We start from the raw sequence: 23003 nt of genomic DNA on the forward strand, positions 1-23003 counted from the left end.
CATACGACCTCACTCGTACGAATTAATACGATTTTGCTAAATCGTACATATTTTACGAATTGGCCAATTCGTATGAATTCGTACGAATGACCTACCCCTTACCCCGCCCCTAAACCTAACCATCACGTGGGTTTAGACAAATCGTACGAATTAGTACGAGTGAGGTCGTACGAATTAGTACGAATTAGACACTTTTTAATCATGCGTCAAATTTGTACGAATTGGTCGTGAGATAGTGTTGGCATATCCTATCATATCGTAGCCTATCCTATCGTGTCCTATCGCATCCTATCCTAACGTATCCTATCCTATCCTCTCTCCACCCCCCCCCCCCCCTGTCTAATAAATATGCCAAAGGATTGGCCATAATATTATTAGTCATAAATATCATCCTTACAAAAGCAAGGGCAGATCATATGTGTGAATGTGATCTCCATGCAGCTTCTCTAAAAGGATATGCATTAATAAGCTCTCTCGGTTGTCTGCTGAATTAGTATGCAGCACAACTGTCTGTCCTGAGTCTAGTGCTAAAACCCTCGAACTCACCAGCCACACGATAGCATGCGTGAAATGCATTAACTTCACTTTAATTGCTTACCTTTCCCACCTCATCGCTCATGTATGCTCAGCAAGTAGGGGTTAGCGGTCCAGCAGTACCTAGTTTGTCTGTCATTTCCTTTTCAGTATCACCCGTCTTAGTATTCAGTTCATGTAGTGTTGCATCTTTATGAAATATAATCATCGAGAGCTTATAGATGCAGATGTTATATATATATATATATATATATATATATATATATATATATATATATATATATATATATATGAAGAGTTCAGATGCAAAAGCCTCTAAATGCCATTTGAAATTTTCTTCTTTAATGATGATTTTTATCAAACTTGTATATTTAAGTTCAGTAATTTCACTTAAATAACAATTAATAAGTAATTATCATTGCCATTTAAGTGAAATCACTGAACTTAAATATACAAGCTTGATAAAAATCATCATTAAAGAAGAAAATTTCAAATGGCACTTAGAGGCTTTTGCATCTGAACTCTTCATATATATATATATATATATATATATTTTTTTTTTTTTTTTTAATATATCATTGTAATGCGTTAACAAGATCTTAACTTTATCAGCCCATGCATGGGAGTTATAACTGCATAGGATGAGACTGAGACTGAACATATACGGATTGACCAATCCAAACAATTATATTAAAAAAGTCTGTTTATAATTTGAAGGATACAATATACCAGCCCGTTCTCATCCCAAGGCGTCATATACGACGCTTTTGCCAAAGCGTGGACATCCAACGCACATGGCACCCTTTAGCGTCAATATGAGATGCAGATATATATTGGGCAGAAGGTGCCTCCTAGTGGTCTAACCCTAACCCTACCCCACACCTAAACCTACCCATACTCTGTGCGTGTTATATTGACGCTAAAGGGTGCCATGTGCGTTGGATGTCTACGCTTTGGCAAAACGGTCGGATATGACGCCTTGGGATGAGAATGTGTTGAATATACAGTACCTTTCAAGAGTTTGGAAACATTACAATGTTTTAATGTTTTTGAAAAGAAGTCTCTTATGTTCACCAAGGCTGCTATTATTTAGTTGAACATTAAAAACAGTAATATTGCAAAATATTATAACAAAATATATTTTTTTAAATATAATCTAAAAATGTCAAAAACAGTTGTGCTGCTTAACGTTTTTTTTTGTGGAAATGGTGATACTTCTTTCAGGATACTTTGATGAATAGAGGGTTCAATGAACTTCATTTACTACATGTATTTATTAAAATGTATTAAAGCATTTATTAAAATAGAAATCTTTTGTAACATTATAAATCTGTTCACTGTCACTTTTGATAAATTTAATGCATATTTGATGAATAAAAGTATTAATTTCTCAAATTTTTAAATCTTACCAATTTTTGAATTGAATTATTGTTTCCATAAAAACGTTGAGGAGCAAAAACTGGTCATACTTTTTATTAGGTGTCTTTAAAAAAAAATAAGTACAATGTACTTATTGTGTTCATGTTGCTTTGTGATTTGCTCTTGTGGGATATGGGTCAGGTTAGGGAACTGTTTGCCAGTATGAGTAGATTAATTGCATCTGTATTTACATGCAGGCATTTTGAAAAAAAAAAACAAACAAAAAAAACAAATTGAAAATGATTTTAAAAATGTAAAATCATGTTTGTACACAATAAGTGCATTGTATCGAATTATTATTTCAATGTTAGTGTACTGTAGTAAAAGACAATTAATATAAAGTGGGACCCAAAAAGTATTTTCAACATTGATACTACCACTACTACTACTACTAATAATAATAATGTTTCTTGAGTAGCAAATCAGAATATTAAAATGATCGACTGTAGCTATAACTTTGAAAAACTTTTTGTTTTTGTTTAGCTATTATAAGCTTGAAATGAGTGTAAACAATGACATTATTTTCATTTTTGAGTGAACTTTTCCTTTATGTAACTTCACCTGAGTGTCCACGCTTCCATGAGTGCTGCTGTTTATGGAGCTTGAGTGATATTAACACACTTCTCATACTTTTTACACATTTATGCACAAACACAATTTTTGCATAAATAAAGACACAGGGCTGTAATTACTGCATTTAGCAATGCCGTGCTTTATCACCATCATTGGCCAATATATGATTCCAAAGCGCATTATTCTTCATATTTATGATGGCATGGCACGGCACGGTGAAACACTTTTGTTTTTAGCTCAAACAATTCCATTCTGATTTGATGAAGATATATATATATATATATATATATATTTTTTTTTTGTATGTTTTTACAGACAGGTTGAGCAAAGGCTCATAAATAACCGTTAATTAAGCGCTTTCATGTGGATTAGACCTCAGTTACCTAGTAGAAGATATTTGAAAAAGAAAGTAGCTGCGAAGAATTCACTTAAATCATGAAATCAATTTCTCAAATGTGCATGCAGCAATAGATAATGACATGCAAAGGAGGTTGACCCTTGTATCGGCCAACTGAACTTCATGCAGAGTTAACTATTCTTGTTCCATATTCATAGATGTCACTGACATACATATATTCATCTCATTTCCTTGCATCACATTTTTGAAAGCCCTCTTTGCACAGCATTGGAGACATGCATAAAATATTGTCTGCATCACATATTAAAGATCTCTAGGGAAATTTGTGTAGTGTACCATTATATTGTGTCAAAACCCATTTAAAGCTAAAGCAGGAGATATTTCCTTAAAGCCCAAAAGCTAAGTTTGATTAATTAACTGTTGATTGATTGATACTGTAATTGACTTTTTAGTCACAAGCTTGATTTACTGATACATGAACAGTGTTGCACAATTTTGAGACAAAGAAAATCTGTCTGAACTTGAAAAATTACTCATCAGAAATCACTGATCTCAGATCAGATAGAATAAACATGGTTACTTACATTGTTGCTGACGGATCCATATCGTAAAAGTCTGTTTGCAAAGTCTAGGCGAAATTGCAACTGAATACAAACAAATAATACACTGCCGAGACTTTCACAGTTGAGCAGGTTGCAGGTTGGTAGATCTCCAGGAACAGGATCGGGCACCTCTGATATAGTCAAGTCAAGTCATATTTATTTATATTGCGCTTTTTACAATTCAGATTGTTTCAAAGCACCTTTAAAGAGATAATGGAAAGACCGGTTGACTTCCTGAGTCTTTGAAACCACTCCCTCAGAAACAGGCAGTGGGCTCAGAATGGTTGGTTTGGGCCGATGTGTTGTGATTGGCTAAACTGTAATGTACGTTGTCCGGATACTTAACGCCCATTACCTTTACGGGCGAAAGTTGCATGTGTGTTCCTGTCAAATGTATATAATGGTGTCGATACTGCAGTATCAGTATGAGCTAGAATCAGACCCAGAAAGCGGCAATGAAGAGAGTCCTCCCCACACACGGCTCTTACAAAACGTTTCTATATATATGATCTATTCTATATATATATTTATATGATCTATTCTATATATATATTAACTTTATACACATTTGTTTTACACAATAGCATTGAACTGACTGGCTACTATAAACACAAACAGCGTTGGCATTGGTTTACGTTATTGATCAAATCAAAAAATAGCACCATAAAGTAAATATACATTAAAAATATACACTCTAAAAAATGCTGGGTTGTTTTAACCCAAATTTGCGTCAAATATGGACAAACCCAGCCTATGGGTTACATTTTTAAATGACATTTTTAGCCACACATTTGGTTTTACCCAAAACTGGGTTAAACCAACCCATCATTTTTTAGAGAGTTTACAACATTAAAGGGGAAATGAAGCAGTGAATCAAGTTTACATGATTTACAAGATGGATTTCCAATATAATCAACAATTATATAAGAAACATGACAAATGTAAACATTTAGAAGAAAAAAAGAAAAAACTTTGTATCTTTCGCCGCCAGGGCACCGCCATTGTGCAGGTGACGTAACGGGGTTGGTTGGCTCAAGTTTAACAGGCTCTGCAGTACAACAGCCACACTGACACCTGGTATGTTAGCGTTGCAAACCCACTCTTCGCCCCAAACCACCACCGGCTGTTCTACAGAGCAACGTAACTTACATGTTGTTGACGAGACGGGAATATCTGACGGCAGACATCGCGAACAATGTTTCTATGTGCAGTTTGTCAACATATAACATGAGACGTCGTCTTTTTGTCTAATAACTGTACCTAACATTAGTCGTTCGCGGTCAAAACACTGGTATAAACACAGTTTGATGTCGCGATTTTCAATGCCCAGAGCCTGTTAAACTTGAGCCAACCAACCCCGTTACGTCACCTGCACAATGGCGGCGCCCTGGCGGCGAAAGATACAAAGTTTTTTCTTTTTTTCTTCTAAATGTTTACATTTGTAATGTTTCTTATATAATTGTTGATTATATTGGAAATCCATCTTGTAAATCATGTAAACTTGATTCACTGCTTCATTTCCCCTTTAATACATATACAAATTCAGGTCCAAAATGTTTCTACGCGTTTGTCGTAGACACAAAATCGCATAACTAAGTAGCCTAGTGGCTATAAAGCCAGCACTGGCATTTGATAAAACTAAAACATTACGTCTGAAATTTTACATACATTTAAAATGATTAAGTCTTAGCGTACTTACAGGTTGTGTCCCATCAACTGCTGCCTCTGGTTTTAAAGTTGGAACAGCTTCATGTTTTAGTAACAGTTTCTTGTTGAATCCGGCATTGAATTCGTGGATATTCTGGAAGCTATCTTTCATAAAATGCGCAGCACAGAGAGCTGAATTACGATCGTTATTTTCAGGAACATAATCAAACATAAATTATTTCCATTGTTGACGAAGTACAGAGTCTGTGGAAAGCCTGAACACAGAAGACTCGACAGCTGGATAAACAAAACATACTTTCAACGAGCCGCAGAAATATGGCCATGCCCTTTTTTACATATTCGAGGGAGGGTTGATTTTAATGTATGGATTAGTGAAGTCTAAAACCCCGTTGTAGTCCCTATCGAGTCGTTTTTGTAGGCATTAAACTTTATTTTTAAAAGACGATATCTCTGCTTACACTGAACTTTCAGCGCTGCAACTTTGCAGATACTGTTCATGCACCAACAGCAACATTACACACTATTTAAAATGAAAAAAGTGAAATCGCAATCAACCCCCCCCCCCCCCCCCCCTTAAGTAAGTTAGGCTATGTTTCTTTTTTTTTTCTTGATTCATATGGATTAGTTTTATAATCTCTTTATGAACTTGTTGAACATTCAAAATGGTAGTTGTGTGGACTGTCAATGGAGGGACAGAAAGCTCTTATGTTTCATCAAAAACATCTTTGTTTTGAAGAGGAACAAAACTCTTCAGTGTTTGAAACAGACAGAATTTTAATTTTTAGATGCTTTAAAAAAAAACCTTTAAAATATAAGGTTGATTCTTAAGGCCTTTTGCTTAAAGGCTAAAAAGTGAAAGTTTTTCAAACTATGTTTCATCTGTGCTAAAATATTTATAATGTCCTGAAATAAAGATCTGATCATAGCCTTGATCAACCTTCACATGATTTTGATAGTGTGTTTGGTATGGATGTTTGATATTGTGTGTGATGGCTTTTTGACTAAAAGGTTAAATCAGCCTTAGACAAATGAATACTGATAAAAATGTACACAAATACAAAATGACAATTGAACTTTTAGTATAGTAGTTCAAAATGCTAAGTAGACAATGTCAAAATTTGTGAAAATTATGTCAAATTGAATAGACCTGATAAAAAGCTACAGATTAAGTCTATGATTGTTTTTTTTAAAGAATATTGTTTTCTATTATTCTATCCTAGGAACAATGAATTGCCCTTTTGCCTATTGACATATGCAGTCGCTTTTCTCAGTGGTTTGCGCTCTACTACCCAAAGGAGTAGAAATTAATGATAGCTTGTACTCCCAGAGGAATTCTTAATTGATTTTCTTTTCTTTCTTTCTTTCTTTTTTCTGGTGCATTGGAAAATGAAATAGTCTCTGAATAGGTTACATTCATAAACCTCGAGATTGGCATTTGAAGAGTAAAATATGGCTCTCTGCTTTGAGTGGTGAGTTGATTTTACTTATCTGGGTTGTTAGGGAGATGAAGTGTTGAGTCATTACACTGTTGTTCTGCCTAATCGCAGCCATAGTTCTAGGGAAAAAAAAATAACCGCAGTCAGAGAGATGCTCCTCCAAGGTCTCTCTTTACCCCAGCTCTCCCCCTGCTGATGACTCTGTATTGATGGGCTTAGAGCTCAGAGAAGATCCCTCTCAGAAGATAAACAAACTGAGACCTAGAGCTGTGTGGAAGCCTGTGAAAGTTGGACTGTCTCCACTGGAGTTTAGAAATGATTTAGCCACACTCTGAGTTGAGAGTCTAAAGAGTGAGAAAAAGGTCTACAGAGAGAGAGAGAAGGTCAAATAACATTGAGTGTCCTAATAGAAATTGACAGAAATATATGTATTGAAGACAAAGCCACAAATGAACTTGGTGTTTTACTTTTGTATTTAAACATTTTTACATTTGGGATAACGTAAGTACACGAACCAACAAAATATATAACATTGTTCTACTGGTTTTGGGATATTTTGAACCAAAAATGGTACATAGTGTGCCTTTACATGATCCATTTGGGCGGTTATGGATTATGGTTACCTTTAAAATCAAATCTACATTTAAAACACAAATAGTTGTACATAAAGCAAAAGATCAGTGGACCTGACCCTGATTTTGCATTGAACATCAGGTGGTAATGTACCAGATTTGTTCATTGTACAAAAGTAGACAAGAATGTTTTTAAAAAATGATGCATGACATGTATTAAATCATGCAATTTATTATTATTGCAGTTCAAGGATAGGGGGTGGGGGGTTCTGTAGTTAACAAATCAGTCAAGGCTTCTGATGTTGAAAAACCTTGAAAAATTTCCTTGACACCGCAATTACTATCATCGACCGGTGAAGACAATTCAAGTGCTACACTCTAAAAATGCTTGGCTGTTTTAATCCATCTTTGGGTCAAATATGGACAAACTCAGCCATTGGGTGAAATATTTTAATTAATTTTTAACCCAATATTTGGGATTGTCCATATTTGGAGTGTATTTGGTTAAATAGTTGCTCGGAGAACATCACAGAAGCACCACTTGAACAATGTTGAGATTGTTATTCTTTGGAGCAGTCCAAATTTTGGTTGTGTCACTGTGATCTGTTGGCAGCAGAGTGGACTCGGGTTGATAAACTAAATGAATGCATTGTTGATTTGTTGCTTCACTGAACACTGGATTGAAATTCAAATAATAATAATAAAAATAAAAAAATAAAAAAATAAAACGTTTAATGTCATGCATCAGTTGTGCTGAGCACTTGGCATTCATATGCAGGAGCTGGCACTGAAAAAGATGTTTAGTTTGTATCTATGAAAAATCGATGCACTGAGGGAATTCCGACAGTGTATTGGCAGCACATTAATAGACTTTGAAATGAATTGCTATCCTGTATCCAAAATTTTCCTGTGCATTTTGGATTTAAAGCATTTGATATTATGCCTCCAACATACCAACATCATAGAAAACACTGGCTGGGAACTATTTTCTTTGTGTTTTCAGGAGTTCTAATACATTTTAGCATATTTTTCAACTTCAAAATGAAAGAAATAATTTAAAAGAGAGATGGCTGTAGTTCAACTCTCAGTTTAGATCAAAGCTTGTGGTGTTTTCGTTTGTATATCATCTGTGTCATATTCATGCTGTGATAAGAGAAAATAAAATATACCATGGATTGCTTTGGTTTAGTTGAACTTGTGAAGAGGATATTGAAATTTAGATTTTGTTGGTTTGTGTGTGTGTGTGTGTGTGTGTGTTGATCAAAAGATCAACTAAAACCATTAATCTTGTGCTTTATAATGCCAAGTTAATCAGAGTTGCACATGGGATATTCTTACTTGATGTCTCAGAATTCTGACTATAAAGAATTTCCATTCAAAAAATCACTTTACTCTGTCTATCTATCTATCTATCTATCTATCTATCTATCTATCTATCTATCTATCTATCTATCTATCTATCTATCTATCTATCTATCTTTATATATATATATATATATATATATATATAATTGTTTCAATATTTATTCTATATATATATATATATATATAACAGAATTTTTTTATTTTATTTTTTTTCACATTTTTTTTTTTCAGCACCAGGCATTTTTTAGCTGGATAAAAAAAAAAAAAAATGTTGGTGGACACGCGATAATTGATTATTTATTGCTATGGCCAAGTAGTCTCTTTTGCATTTATAGCATATACTGGAGTCAAACCTGAAATGGAAGACCAGAAGATTTCATAGCACTCCTGGAAACATAATTTACGTAGTTGTACCTAATGAGCGGGGATTATGCTAATTCATTATTATACACGTTTAACAATCGAATATGTGATATAAAAAGCTTTTGTGAATCCGGAAGAGAGTTTTCATGAAAGGTCCATTTTACGCGCAAATTACTCTGAATGTGCTCGTATATTTACGAAGGTTTCATGAATGAGGCCCTTTGAAGCTAATTTAGCTTTTACTGTTATAACAGGGATGATTATGAACAGATGGTGTAAACCCTTTGAGTCGTAATACACTATAATGATGGGATTTCTTATGTAAATGTACTAGCAGCAACCCCTAGACGCAGAACAACCTTCATTTGCACACAAAGGCCTGGCTTATTATTGCCTATAGCACCTTTACCTTGTGTCAACATCACGCAACACCCAGCAGACAGCAGTTGTGGCGGCGGCCACTGCCATTGTTCATGTCACAGAACCCTGATTTTTATTGTATCATTGAACTAAAGCTGTATCTCGTGCCCACTTTACCTCTATTCAGCTCAGCAAGTGGGATGAGAGATGGACTTCCTTTTGACAGGAGGCTAGCTTGAGGACACCTGAGGGAGAATGTTTATTTTTAGTTCCCTTTGCAGAGACCGTCTTGGGAGCAGAGGGCACTGAACTGTGGATGATTCCTCCAGTCAGCTCCAATCCAGCTAGCTTGATACTGTATATTGAAGACCATCTACCTCTTTTGCCCTCAAGGCTCAGACAGCACCTATGGAGTTTGCTTTGTAGGCAGCGAGCACTCACCAAATTTGAAAAGTCAACGCCATCAGTAGCAAGCGATTAAGCATTCACAAAAAGTCCCTTTTTTGCAGAGACAGAAAGAGGCCATCTCCCATGCAGGGCTGAGTTGTCACCCGTGGTCCATTGACAGTCCTCAACGGCATACATTGTGATGAGTTTTGTTCATCAAATGAAAAATTCACTTTGTTCGACAGAGAAGTTTGCTTAAGCTAAAGTAACCTTGATTTTCTTTCATGTGTTTCTTTCTGTATTACTTAATGAAACAGGCAGTTAGAGCAGAACATTAAGTTTCAGTTTCTGTTTTTTTAAATGTCTTAAAAAAAGAACATGTTTTTAATAGATTTTTTAAAGGGGCTATTCATTTTAGGAGCCACTTAAAAATACAAGGAGCTTTCCCAATCTTTGTTGATCCCCTTGAATAAAGATAGTGTCTTTCAAATTGCATTCCTTTCGGCCATTCAGAATGTAACCGCAACGTACGGGGGAAGGCAATGGGCAGACAAGGACGATGGGGTAAAGAACCCAAGTGCATCTTATTTACAGTAATACAGAATCCAAAAAGTGTGAAGCAAAGCACAAACAATATCTTTAAACAAAAAAACAGTAATGATGAATTTGGAAACATGAGACAGCATAACGCATGACAAATAAACGTGGCAAACACATGGGATTAAATTCAAGACAATGGGAAATCACATGTCAAAAATAATCCAATGAAAAAACACAACTGCTGAAAAAGATAACCAGAAAATAGATGTGCTCGATGTGATGTGGCGCTGCGCAGACTAACACAGTCTCACCCGCTGTAACACAGTCTCTGGTCAGCGTCTGGTTAGAAATTTTGTCCAACTTGAGATGGCGCCTTCAAAGCGCCTCAAGAGTGATTCAAGGGGAGACGGCTGGCTCATTCTGCGCAGCTTCTCTGATGACGACGCAGTTGTTTCACGATCGGTAGATGACAATGATCACGTGCTTAGTGCTTAATCTGATACCTTGAGTTCTGCTCACAAATCTTTGTTTAATTCATAGTTTCATTCATGATCTGAGAGGGCTCTGGTGTGGCGTCCATGTAGCTTGGAAAACCCAGACAACTTCTGGCAAATTTAGATTTGGTCTGAAAATTAGACTGGCAAAGAGCTCATTCAAGCCCATTTCTAATCCGTCGAAATCGCGGCACCAATCAGAAACGTTGGTGCGGGCTTTACACAATGACGACAGCACAGCGACGAAATTAGGGGTGTGACGGTTGTAGTTGAACACCGTCATTAGAACTCTATTACCGGCAAAACCATGTTATTAAAATAATTTTTTTCACAAACATATTTTATCATAGAGAATTCGAGGGAAACAGAGGCGGAGTTAATGGTGCTTCGGAGGCTGCTACAGCTGGAGATGAATTGGGAGTGGTCTGTGCACCCCCTCACAAGAAGAGAAATCTTGGAGATCTCCTTAATAAACGTAGGTCTGAAATCTCTCCCCCTTTACCGATCAGAGCGTGCGATGACACGGGGTAAAGCCTTGTTTATACTCGACGCGGCAAAAATGGCACGCTCAGTGCGCAAGACCTCATTTCGCTAGGCTGTGTGCACAGCTTTTTTTGTAACAGTGCGCGCGGCATACGTCATCTCCTTCATCGATCTGATTGGTTTTAGGTCTATCCAATTGCGCCCAGAGGCATTTGAGCCATTATCCTGGTAATGTGCATGCTAATAAATACCTAGTTAATAGTGAGAATTGACCGTTCGCAAAGACCCTACCCCTTAAGTTACTGTTGCTATGTCCGACAACCCACACCGCTCTCACACCCCACCATGTTCTCACGCCGTGAAAAAAACATTGTGGAGCAGAGAGGACACTGACAACACGCTGGATTATGATGGTCAGATCGCCTGTCAATCAAACTCCCTGTGAAGGGTCAATTGGACCTCAAACTAAAGTGTTATCAATCAGAATAGTCCAGATTAAATTGTTTGAATTGGGCCGTGGTTGTGTTGTCTAATTGTGATGAATGGCATACATCTCCATATTCAATTTGTTCGAATAAAGAAATGTATCCCATTGATCTTGTTTGACAACAGTCTTTGGTAACACTTTATTTTACGACCCGCAAACAACTGTGTAAGTACACTGAAATAACGGTGTACATTTCTGTAATTATAGTGTACTTCCGTGTAGGTATAAGGGAACAATATGTTAAGTTTTGGGTAATAAAGGGGTAACAAGCACCACTTTAATTTACAGCCCACATGAGTTACACTTACCCTGTAACTACATGGAACAAGAGGGTAACAAGCACCACTTTAATTTACAGCCCGCAGGAGTTACACTTACCCTGTAACTACGCAGAACAAGGGGGTAACAAAGCTACTTACTATGTAGCAATACGAAACAACACTATTTGCACTGTAATTGCAGAGAAAGGTACTGTTATAAAAAAACAAAAAACAAAAAGCGTTTTAATTGCACAGTACATTTGCCCTGACATTTAATTGTTATTGCAATTCAATGGTATAAGGTAAGTACTCATTACCACATTGTACGGTCTAAATTAAAATCATGGCACAAACAAATTGTTTTGACTTAACATTAAGTAATCTAGTAAGAAAAGCCAATACATTTTATTTTTTTATCATAGTATATATATATATATATATATATATATATATATATATATACACAGTATATAACCCACAGATGTCAAAATTACCATGTAACATTGCACAAGAACATATTTTGCCAGAAATGTGATACATTTTATAAACAACAGACATACAATTTTGCCTGGAATATATTAACAGTATTAGTTCCTGTTTTTTTTTAAACTAATTAAATAATTTGCTTGTATATCTGCTTGTTACCCCTTTATTACCCCAAACTTAACATATTGTTGCCTTACTCACACGGAAGTACACTATAATTACAGAAACGTACACCGTATTTTCAGTGTACTTACGAAGTTATTTGCAGGGTGTATATCTGTTTGTTACCCCTTTATTACCCCAAACTTAACATATTGTTCCCTTGTACTTACACGGAAGTACACTATAATTACAGAAACGTACACTGTAATTTCACTGTACTTACACAGTTGTTTGCGGGTCATAAAATAAAGTGTTACCCAGTCTTTGATTTAAAATCTTAACAAAACAAAACCTCATCTCAACGGGCATCACCTGATCCTCTTAAAACAGACCTGGGTCAAAAGTCAATAACCAATTACTACAATAAGCAAACTTAGTAAGGTGTCCCTCACTGGGTTTGCACTTCTTTTGTCCTTCGGCCTTTTGTGTGCACAGATCATTTCACTGTTATTTAGCATGCTAATGCTTTGCAGGATCTCTGTAGAGCACGTATGCTAATCATGCTCTCTAACAGTACTCTCTAAACCTCATAAGCAATCAGAGAGGCTACTGAAACATGACAGTTCTCTAACAGGGCCGAGGGAGACACCACAGCACAGGCCAGCAGATCGTCTTTCACTAATATCCCATGTCAACACAGTGAGTTAAAGCTTTTGCTTAATTAAGAAGGACAAACAGCAGCAATCGTTTCCTCAGAGGTATAACCTCAAGTGACTGTTAAAATGCATTTCAAAATGTGACCACAGTCTGTGGTACCAGAGAAGCCACCAAGCACTCTCTTCCTGTCTCTCTAACTCTGATTCAAAGGTGAGTGAACTGCATATGTAAACAGCTTTATTGGCATCATATAGCCATGCTCATGGTTTAAAGGTTGTTCCAAAAGTTAGGTAGCATAATTATTCCTTTTGAAGAAGCCATCTGTGGGCTAAATTCTAAGACATCATCCCATGTATCCTTCACAGAAAAGGCAATCTCATATTTTGCGTCAAGCTTGGTAACAATTCCATCCACTGGTGGAAAATAAAAATAAAAATGTTGATTATACATATAATTAATTAGACACTGAAAATATATTTTCTTAACAGTATCCCATATTAATCTTAGCAACATGATATCTCAAAACTCAAAGTAATTTGAAATAAATTGTGTTTATTAGTGATGCTTAAGGTAGCTGCCTAATGTAGACAATATTAATACAATATGACATGCTTATTTTGTATAATATAGATGTTTAAATTGTCTGTGAATAGTAATGCACAAATGACTTAGTAAAACAAAGATGGAAACCTGATTTCACCCAAAATTAATTTTCAACAATTTCCTTACCCTTATGTTGTTCCAAACCAGACTTTCTTTCAATGAACACAAATGGAAAACATCTGAAGAATGCTCTCATAATGCCAACGTGACCAGGGGCTGTCAAGCTCCAATAAGTTCAAAACAGCATTGTAGAAGTAGTCCATATAATTCACGTGCTAGTCTTTACAAGTCTTTCAATTAGTTTTGTGTGAGAAACTGAACAAAATTTAGATTAGTATTCACAGCTTGAACTATATGCTACTAATAATGTTCTCTGAAATGCTTAAATCCGATTGTGCATCAAGACGAGGTCAGTGCCATTGTTGTTGGATTAACCAAATATGATTTGACAAGTTTAAATATGCACACAAACACGATTTGAGAAGTTGGTGGAAATAAATGACCATTTTAGTGTTGTTTCCGTCAAAGACCATCGAATGGAAAATAATACCAGAAAGAACAAAACTTCACCATAATCGCCCCTCTGTCAAGACATGAACGTGGCCAAATGGAGCATAATAGTGTCTTTTCTTAGACAGCACCAATAGTTCCTGTCACTGAAAGTTTTGCAGTTCTATGTCTCTGGAACAATTGTTCTTTAAAATGTTTTTAGCTGACACAAATCTAACACGCTGACCTTAAAATATAAAATGATGTCTCTTACTTTCACGTCGACTCAGGTAAGGTGACATGTTTGGTTGGTTGTAGCTTTTCCTCAACTGTCCAACTTAATTTGCAGCACAATGGGAAATTGTTTTGAAGGAGATGCTAACAAAATAAACTAAAATGGTGTTCTACGCTGCCTTTTTTAACCAGTGAACTGTACATTGAATCTTAACATTGCACAAGCCCCAGCAGCCCGCTCTCAGTTCCACCAGCCTTGCTGACAGTCTGCAGCCTTTTTCTGGAATATTCCATGACTTAACTGTGTTTGCTTTTCTGGATGCACAAATACCTCTGAGACCAATGACCTCATATAACAATAACACCATCTTACAAAGAAAAAGTTTATATAGTAGAGAGTAGCTCCTATTCTTTGAATTGCATGACAAGTTGTATACTGAGAGAACTCTTAATTAGTTTACATGTATCCCATTTATGTTGTTTCAACAGTTTGCTGGATGAATATGTTGTCATCTAGACTTAGTGTTTTTCACTCATATTCCGTCATAGGTTAGATCAGGTTGGGGTGCAAGTCTTGTAAGATTTGTCCATTCACAGTGATATATACACAGTGAAAGCAGGGCTCGTATTACAACACAGATGGTTTAAACGACGATTTGTCACATAAAATGATCAATACAATCAGAATCAGAACATACCCATAAATATGTGAATTAATACCCAGACAGCAAACTGACATTGAATCAACGTGGAAACGACGTCTCTCATGACATTGAAACAACGTTGATTTTGCTCATCGAATTAATGTTGAACCAACGTCAGACGCGGCATTCTTCAAAGCTAAATGAAAATCGAAAATTGGTTTGCTTTCATAACGTTGAAACAACGCGTTGATTTCAAGTTGATTTTCCGTTAGTTTTGAAAGAATGACACGTCTGACGTTGGTTCAACGTTAATTCGATGAGCAAAACAATGTCAGATCAACGTTGTTTCGATGTCATATTTCCACGTTTATTCAATGTCAGTTTGCTATCTGGGTATAGCTTATGTTGATGTTGTAATCTGTAAAATAACACATTTTAACTAAAACAGGAGGAAAGGAAAGGAAAGGAAAGGAAAGAAGAATTTGACTCGATTTTACTAAATTGGGGAAAGTTGGCATTAAAGAGCACCTATCATAGATTTTTGAAAATGACTGTTCATGTAGTGTGGAATATAGCTCTAAGGGAATGAAAACATCCTGCAAAGATTTACATCTGAAAGTGCACCGTATATAAAGTTATTGTCTTTCAAAAGTGAGAGTTGACTCTGAGTTTATGAAATGAATTGTTTTTGAAATGAGACATTAGCTGTTACGTCGTGGCGTAGATACAAAACATTAGCTCATTGGACGCTCCCAACAACTGTGCGCACAGACGGGAGTGTAGAACACATTCAAAAACTTCAGCTGAATAGCGTCATGTCGAGAAGCCGCTGTGTTCTACATTGGAAAGACAGTTCAGCCACTTGTTTTCATTGCCTAGGGATGAGCATGTGAAGAATCAGTGGTTAGAGTTCATATTTGCAACGATACCACAACAGTACAGCCCGAACCTTGTGTTCTCATCATTTTAATGGTGAATCATTCAAAAACATAAATGAATTCAAATGTGGATTCGCAAGCCGGTTGTTCCCGAAGGAGGGCTCAGTATTCAGTGTATATGGATCAGGTTTGTCCTTCTCCGAATCACAATCTGTAAGTATTATTAATAATGCTTGCTGTTATGTTTTCTGTAGCTTGCACAATAGTTATATTGTGTTGTGTGTGTTGTGTACACTCCGCGCAGCTTCTAAGCGGGGTAAAGTTAGTTTTGTTTTTGATATTCACCAGACATTCATTGAAAAATGGCAATTACCTCCTAAACAAACGAAATATGACTTCGCTCTATATAATAAACACTGTCCCTCAAAAGCCGCCGCAATGTGAGTTTCGCCGGAAAAGCGCGCTCTTGACGGAGATGCGAGTAAGGGACCGTGTGGAAAGTGCACTTTTTCTGACACGTTAGTTCAAACACTATATACTATTTTCAACACTTGATAAGCTATAATCCTGGTTATGGGCGTTCCGTTGCCGACAATCTCTGCCTACGGTTTACCAATAACAACTGACTGGGTCATTTGACCAATCGCTGCAGATTCGCGTCACTCAAAGGAGGTGTTTGGGAAAATGAATCGTCGAACGAATCATTTGGGAGTCGTTGAGCAAATCGGGTAAAAATAAATGCATATTGTAAGACAGATAAAGGGTTTTTTATCCTTGCATGCACGTTAAACTGTTTTTGGGAACTCCCAAAACAAAAATAGGAACATTTCAAATGCTATGTTAGGGGCTCTTTAAATATCTAGGATAAACAGGATGGATGGATGGATGCACCAATGAATCAAGCAGGAACATGCATGTTTATTAATATATTTTTATGATGTATGTGATGTTGCAGCTTTGTTGTTTGAATATTGTATTGTGAGGAAAAGCAAATTTAACATCATCTCTGTCAGAAGATGTAATCTCTGTGCTTTGATACATGAGGATATTTCATGAGTTTTCCAATGCATGCCAATCCCAGTGCAGAGTCAAAAGCATTTCACATTTCAAGGTCTTTCTGTTCTGTTAAAGTGGCTATGAACTGAGAAATCAAATTTGTATTTGTATTTCCTTCAGCTTTTGACAAATACGAGGTCATACTATAATATACAGTGGCCGAGAGAGTTCAACATGTTGCAACCTAAAGAAGACGCATGCAAATACAAAAAAGTGTGCAAATATAAAAACGCATGCAAATACAAAAAAACATCCGCAAATTAAGAAAAAAATCTTCATCAGTTCCACAACACACGTGTGCTCCAAGTACTCACAACACAACCAAATACACAAAACGTGCTGCAAAACCTCACAACACAACCAAATACAGAAACACTGCAAGTAACACAGAGCACAACGGAAATGTTTCCGGGGAACCAAATAAGTGACGGACCCAACCGGGACTTGCTTATTGCTCGTGAGCTTCCCTATGCCCTACTCCCTTCAATGGGTAGACGGCAAAGCTCTTCAAGTCAGAATTTGGCGTGAGCATGACACTAGTGTCATTTATGTAGCCGTTTGGAACTTGATGAAGGGAGCAACAACAGACAACGTAATGTAATTATTTTTACCTAGGATGTTCCTATGACAACGCAGCACTTTGTCCATCAGCTGTATAGAAATATAACGATTAACGACAGAAACGACAGAAATATAATGATTAACACAACGGTTGCACATAAATAATTTATTTTTTTATTTTTACTTTATAAAAATCTGTTAAAATATCCGTTTTATATGTCTGTATGTCAGTGCCATACATTACCTAACATTTTTAGGAAACTTTTCTTGAAAATGAAAATGTAAACATAAAATGAAACTATTTGTATAGTGTAACTGATGTATAGATTACTATCTTGCCTTCATGTTCTTCTAGATCTTTTTTAATTTATTTAGTTTAGTTTTCAGATCATTGTTCTTTTCTCATTTGTATTGTGATGACATTGAACATTTTGTTAACACATGTTGTATATTATACACAAGTTGTATGTCATAATAAATTGAATCTCTGTGTTTTGCGGGGGAAAAGTCAAAAGAAATTAACCGTTTAGTGTTCCGACGTCCCGTATACGACCCACAGGGTGGTTTATAGGTTTAACTTTGTGAAAAACAAAGCTCCACAAACACAAAAGTAAACACAATACATATCTTTGGAAAGCTGAGAAACTCGTGATTCGAACGACGTAAACCATTTTAAGATACAATCAACACAGCGGGCACAATCTGTCTCTTTGTCAGACCACCAACAGCCAAAACAAACCAACACAAACTGGAAGAAACTCACCAAGTAGTCCACTGATCCCTTACATTCCAACAAAAATGGTTTGGTTTCACTGAAAAGCGTCCATACAATCCAATTTGAAGAAGTTTTTAGTCCAAAACAATTGTATATATGAATAAACATCCATGGAATGTAAATAGTAGCATTTCGCGTTAGCCGACAGCGCTATCACAACTTCGACGCACTATCACTATTGATCCGTCTAACTTCAGTTGAAACGTAAACATTGGAGAAAAAAGTATGTCAAAATGGCCGCTGACCCCTGAACTATTGATTGACAGGTCATTTTAGCCAATCGGCGAGTGTTAGGGGTGTCTTCAGAGGTTCCAACAACCAACGAGCGCGCCTGGTGAAATCTGTACCTACCTCTCTTTGAGTGACAGTTTATCTATCCAGTTGCAATAGAGAATGAAATGACGCTATTTTCTGATAGCCAATGAATTTCTGAAAAGACTGAAATGCAGCTTTAGTGGGTGGAATCGTCCGATTACGTTATATTTCGTGCGTAAAGCGAAAGTGGTCCTCTTCGCGCTTGTGCGTAAACACAACATTGAACGCGTTGGTGAGTGAAAGGAGGTAACAGATGTGAAATGGCAAAGATAATTAGAAAGACGCACTTATTACTCGAAGAAGTGATTGAACAGTGTATTCTCCGTGACCGTGGTGAGTGGGAGGACATTTGTGAGCAAGAGAGCAATCGATGTTGTTGTCTGGTTAGCACTAGCAGAGGATCTTGGATGGTGGCCACGGTACTCACGTCACGAAAAGTAAGTTTTATTATATTACTCACCATATTTGACTCTATATACTGAGACATGTGTTTGGTTTAGGTGTACTAAAACAAACACATGCCTCAGTTGAGGCGTCAGCTTTTGCCGTGTGTGTGTGTTTGTGTTTTGCGTGTAGCATTAGCTACCTGCTATAGTTTCTCTGGTGTGCGCTCGTAACGTTATAGGCACTGTTTATGTGGCCTTTTTGTGAGTTGAAATAGCTAAACACACAAAACATACATGTCTTGTGTGTTTGTTTACATTTATCTGCTAATTTATGTTGTGTGCGCTCGTGTTTATGTTATTGCTCATGATGTGCGTGTGCGCTCATGAACTGCATAATCCTGGTTCTTTGTGTGCATGTGTTTCTGTTTATTTTTGTATTCACACACATATAATGTAAATGTTTTGTAAATTAACTTATTTCCCTTTTTTATATATCACAGACCATCATCTGAAAATTAATTGAGTGAATTCTGGGAGCCAGTCAGAAAAAAACAACATACTGGAACAGAATGACAGCACCTTATCAGGAGAGGAGCCCCATCATTTATCTTTCCAGAGAGGTTCTGACAGCTAAACAACAAGTGGACGGGGAGGGTGAGATGCAGAGGAGAACTGGCTTCTTTTTTTTTTTCCAAGCCTGTGCATATCACTGGACACAGCACTGCAGGTCGTCACACTTTTTTGTGTGTGTGTGTATATATATATATGTGTGTGTATATATATATATATATATATATATATATATATATATATATATATGTATATATATATGTGTGTGTGTGTGTGTGTAGTTTGAGTTCTAATATTAAAGTGTTTTAGTACCATAGCACTTGTTTTGTCTCTTTATTTGTAGAAAGTTTGGTTTCAAGAATTGAAAAAAAACACTATAATGTGTTTATGCTTCAGTTACTATGTGTCATCAATATTTACAGTGAATCTGGCAAAGGAATATGATAGCCCTAAGTGTAACCTTTCATTAGAGCCCAAAATTATGACCGTAGAGTAAAGCATTCAAGAATAGCAGCATTTTATGTGTCTATGTTCACAAAGGGTCATTTGGAGTCTCCAAGTGGCTTTTTTTGGGAAGCGCCTAGATATACACTTGGATAAACATGTGTAAAACACTCATTTTCTTAGATATTATCATCAAATTTTAAACTCTGTTTGGTAAGGCTTCATGCTGTGATCCAGTTGTGTTTTCCAGCTAATAGCTCCCAGCTGTAGTTATCTGCAGGCATCTGTTTACACAAAAAAAATGTAGGCGGAATTTTTTTGTCATTTTTCATTGTGTTCAAAGTTATATTACTCAAGACCAGTAGGACTTACAGTGATTTTGACTGTTTAGGAACAAACCTCTGAGTGTCACCTTTCAAAAGAGAGCAAAAGCATGCATATACTCCAAATGGTTCAAGAACAGCATGCAATTTAATTTGGATAGGTCTTTTTTAGGCGTTTCGGGCAAATTTTGCAGAATTTTGCAGGCCTTCTAAAGGGTTAAATAAAATAAAGTAGAATTTTGAGTAAGCAAGGAGTATAGACTAATATTATTTTAAAAATATTATTTAATTAATATTTAATAGTATAGTTTATTTATATAAAAAAAAATCTATATTGGCTTTGACTTCTTGTCAAAAAAGTTTTTTTTGCTGTAAGCACGTCCTGTGTATGCTATTAACACGTCCTAGTCGGGTCCGTCACTTATTTGGTTCCCCGGAAACATTTCCGTTGTGGACCGTGTTACTTGCAGCGCGTTTCTGTATTTGGTGGTGTTGTGAACGTTTGCAGTGCGTTTCTGTGTTTGGTTGTGTTGTGAGTACTTGGAGCACACGTGTGTTGTGGAACTGATGAAGATGTTTTTCTTAATTTGCGGATGTTTTTTTGTATTTGCATGCGTTTTTATATTTGCACACGTTTTTTTGTATTTGCATGCGTCTTCATCAGGTTGCAGCGCGGTGAGCTATCTCGGCCATCGTAATAATAATATCCTGTAAGTTTCAGAACTGAAAACTTTATTGTAGTCCAAAACCTGCTTTTATTGTAACCAAGCCCAGGGGCCTGTTTCAATAAGGAGGTTCAACCAACTCTGAGTTAAAGCTTGAACTCTGAGTTGACTTACCCTGAGATGGGAAACTCTGAGTTTTCGGTAACAGAACAGCTGAAATGAGTTAGTTCAATCAACTCTGAGTTGACTGACTCTGAGTTAAGCGCGTGCACCACAACTATAAAAAGCCATTATCAATGGAGCACAGATATTATGAGTCACCATGGCAACAGCCAGACAAAAAAAGAGGTGTTGGGTGTAATTAATTACCAAGTAATCTAAATATTGTAATTTAATTAAAGGGATTACTCTTAATTCTTCTGTAATTTAAAATAAAATATGATGCAATTACATTAAATAGGCTACTGCATAAACTATAGACCAATTCAGTATAAAACAATAGTGGATTTAACGTACATTTTTAAAAGGTATATTTTTTTGTGTAACCTTCTCCCTCTACACACTTTGATCAATTCAAGAATAATTCATGCAATTGTATATTGTTAATTTGAAAGCATTAAAAGTGCAGTTTCTTGTCTCTCCTCCTTGTATTAATCAAGTGGTTGAGGTTGATATAGGATTTAGTAATATGTAGACCAATACTTTCTAGAGATAGTAATTGTTACATTAATCTAACTACACCGTTGAAAATGTCATTTGTTGTTAATAATTCATAATCATAACTATTTTAGAGTAACTTACTGTTATAATATCAGAGGTGGAACTGGAAGAATGTTATTCAACCTAAAGTAGGCTTCTATTACTTTGATAAATTTTTACTTAAGTTAAAGTAAACATACCAGTCTAAGTAAAAAGTAGTTAATTTAAAACATGAGTAAAAGTTGTTGAGTAACTTGTTTAACAGCAGGGGTGGCATGGGGGAATCCCCCATGTGGGGAGAGTTTCACAGTATGAGAACCATCTCAGAAAATATCACGGTTTATGGTATTAAACAATTATTAAATATATAAACTGCATTATTAAATTACGGTTATTATCATCAGTTAAAATGATATTTAAATAAATTAAACATTTGTTCAATAAAACATAATCAACTTACTTCAATAATTGATTATGAATAAGATTAACATCTTATTTTTTTATAATTAATAACTTATTAAATTATGTTTGAAAAATAATTTAGTTCTATTATTTTTTTATGATTTAATAGAAATATATGATCAAAAACGGTGGTAATCAAATAAAAGTTTAGCAAACGTTTTAATCCTTTTATTTTTTGGTAAAGTGCTGCAAACCAGATTTAGTCAATTAAACCATGGACAAACAATATATATTCCTTAAAGAATGTGTAAATACATTTTAGTGTTGGTGTTTAAACAGCACTTACTCTTTAAAAAAGGGGAGGAGACCGCAAGAAACTCTGGGTTTACCGAAGAAAACCTGCTCCCGACCAGGTTAGGTTCACAGAGTAAGTTACCATGATAACTGACTCTGAGTATAAGTTACCTCTCTTTCAGAAACGGGCTTGACTTACTCTGCTTTCTCGGGTTTGATATAACCCCCTTTCTGAAACGGAAAACCCAGAGTTTCCCTCATTTCAGGGTTAACATACTCAGAGTTTTCACTTAACCTTCTTTCTGAAACAGGCCCCAGAGAACGACTCGCTGTGGATTGTGTCTATTTATGACATCGAGAGAAGAGAAGAGCGATACAGGATCACTGGACTGAAAATAACATTACCTCCCAAAGGATCCTATTCCTAATGCTAAGAACAACCCGGTCTCATCCCAAGACGTCATATAACTGACGTTTTGGGACGTCTTTTGACCATACGTCAATATTCGCCTTTTTAGG

The 23003-nt window shown here is 36.1% G+C and overlaps 1 protein-coding gene and 1 long non-coding RNA gene across 3 annotated transcripts in view; both read left to right on the top strand.

Moving 5' to 3' along the window:
- csmd1b (CUB and Sushi multiple domains 1b) overlaps nucleotides 1–23003 on the top strand; it is a 756823-nt gene that overhangs the window by 346987 nt on the left and 386833 nt on the right. The gene's annotated exons all lie outside the window — the stretch shown is intronic.
- LOC148977221 (uncharacterized) lies at nucleotides 18136–19973 on the top strand. The gene is made up of 2 exons (XR_016145599.1): nucleotides 18136–19138; nucleotides 19588–19973. It is a non-coding gene; the product is annotated as an uncharacterized LOC148977221 (long non-coding RNA).

Source organism: Pimephales promelas, chromosome 11, assembly GCF_988280905.1.
Source record: "Pimephales promelas chromosome 11, fPimPro1.hap1.1, whole genome shotgun sequence".
Lineage (NCBI taxonomy): Eukaryota > Metazoa > Chordata > Actinopteri > Cypriniformes > Leuciscidae > Pimephales > Pimephales promelas.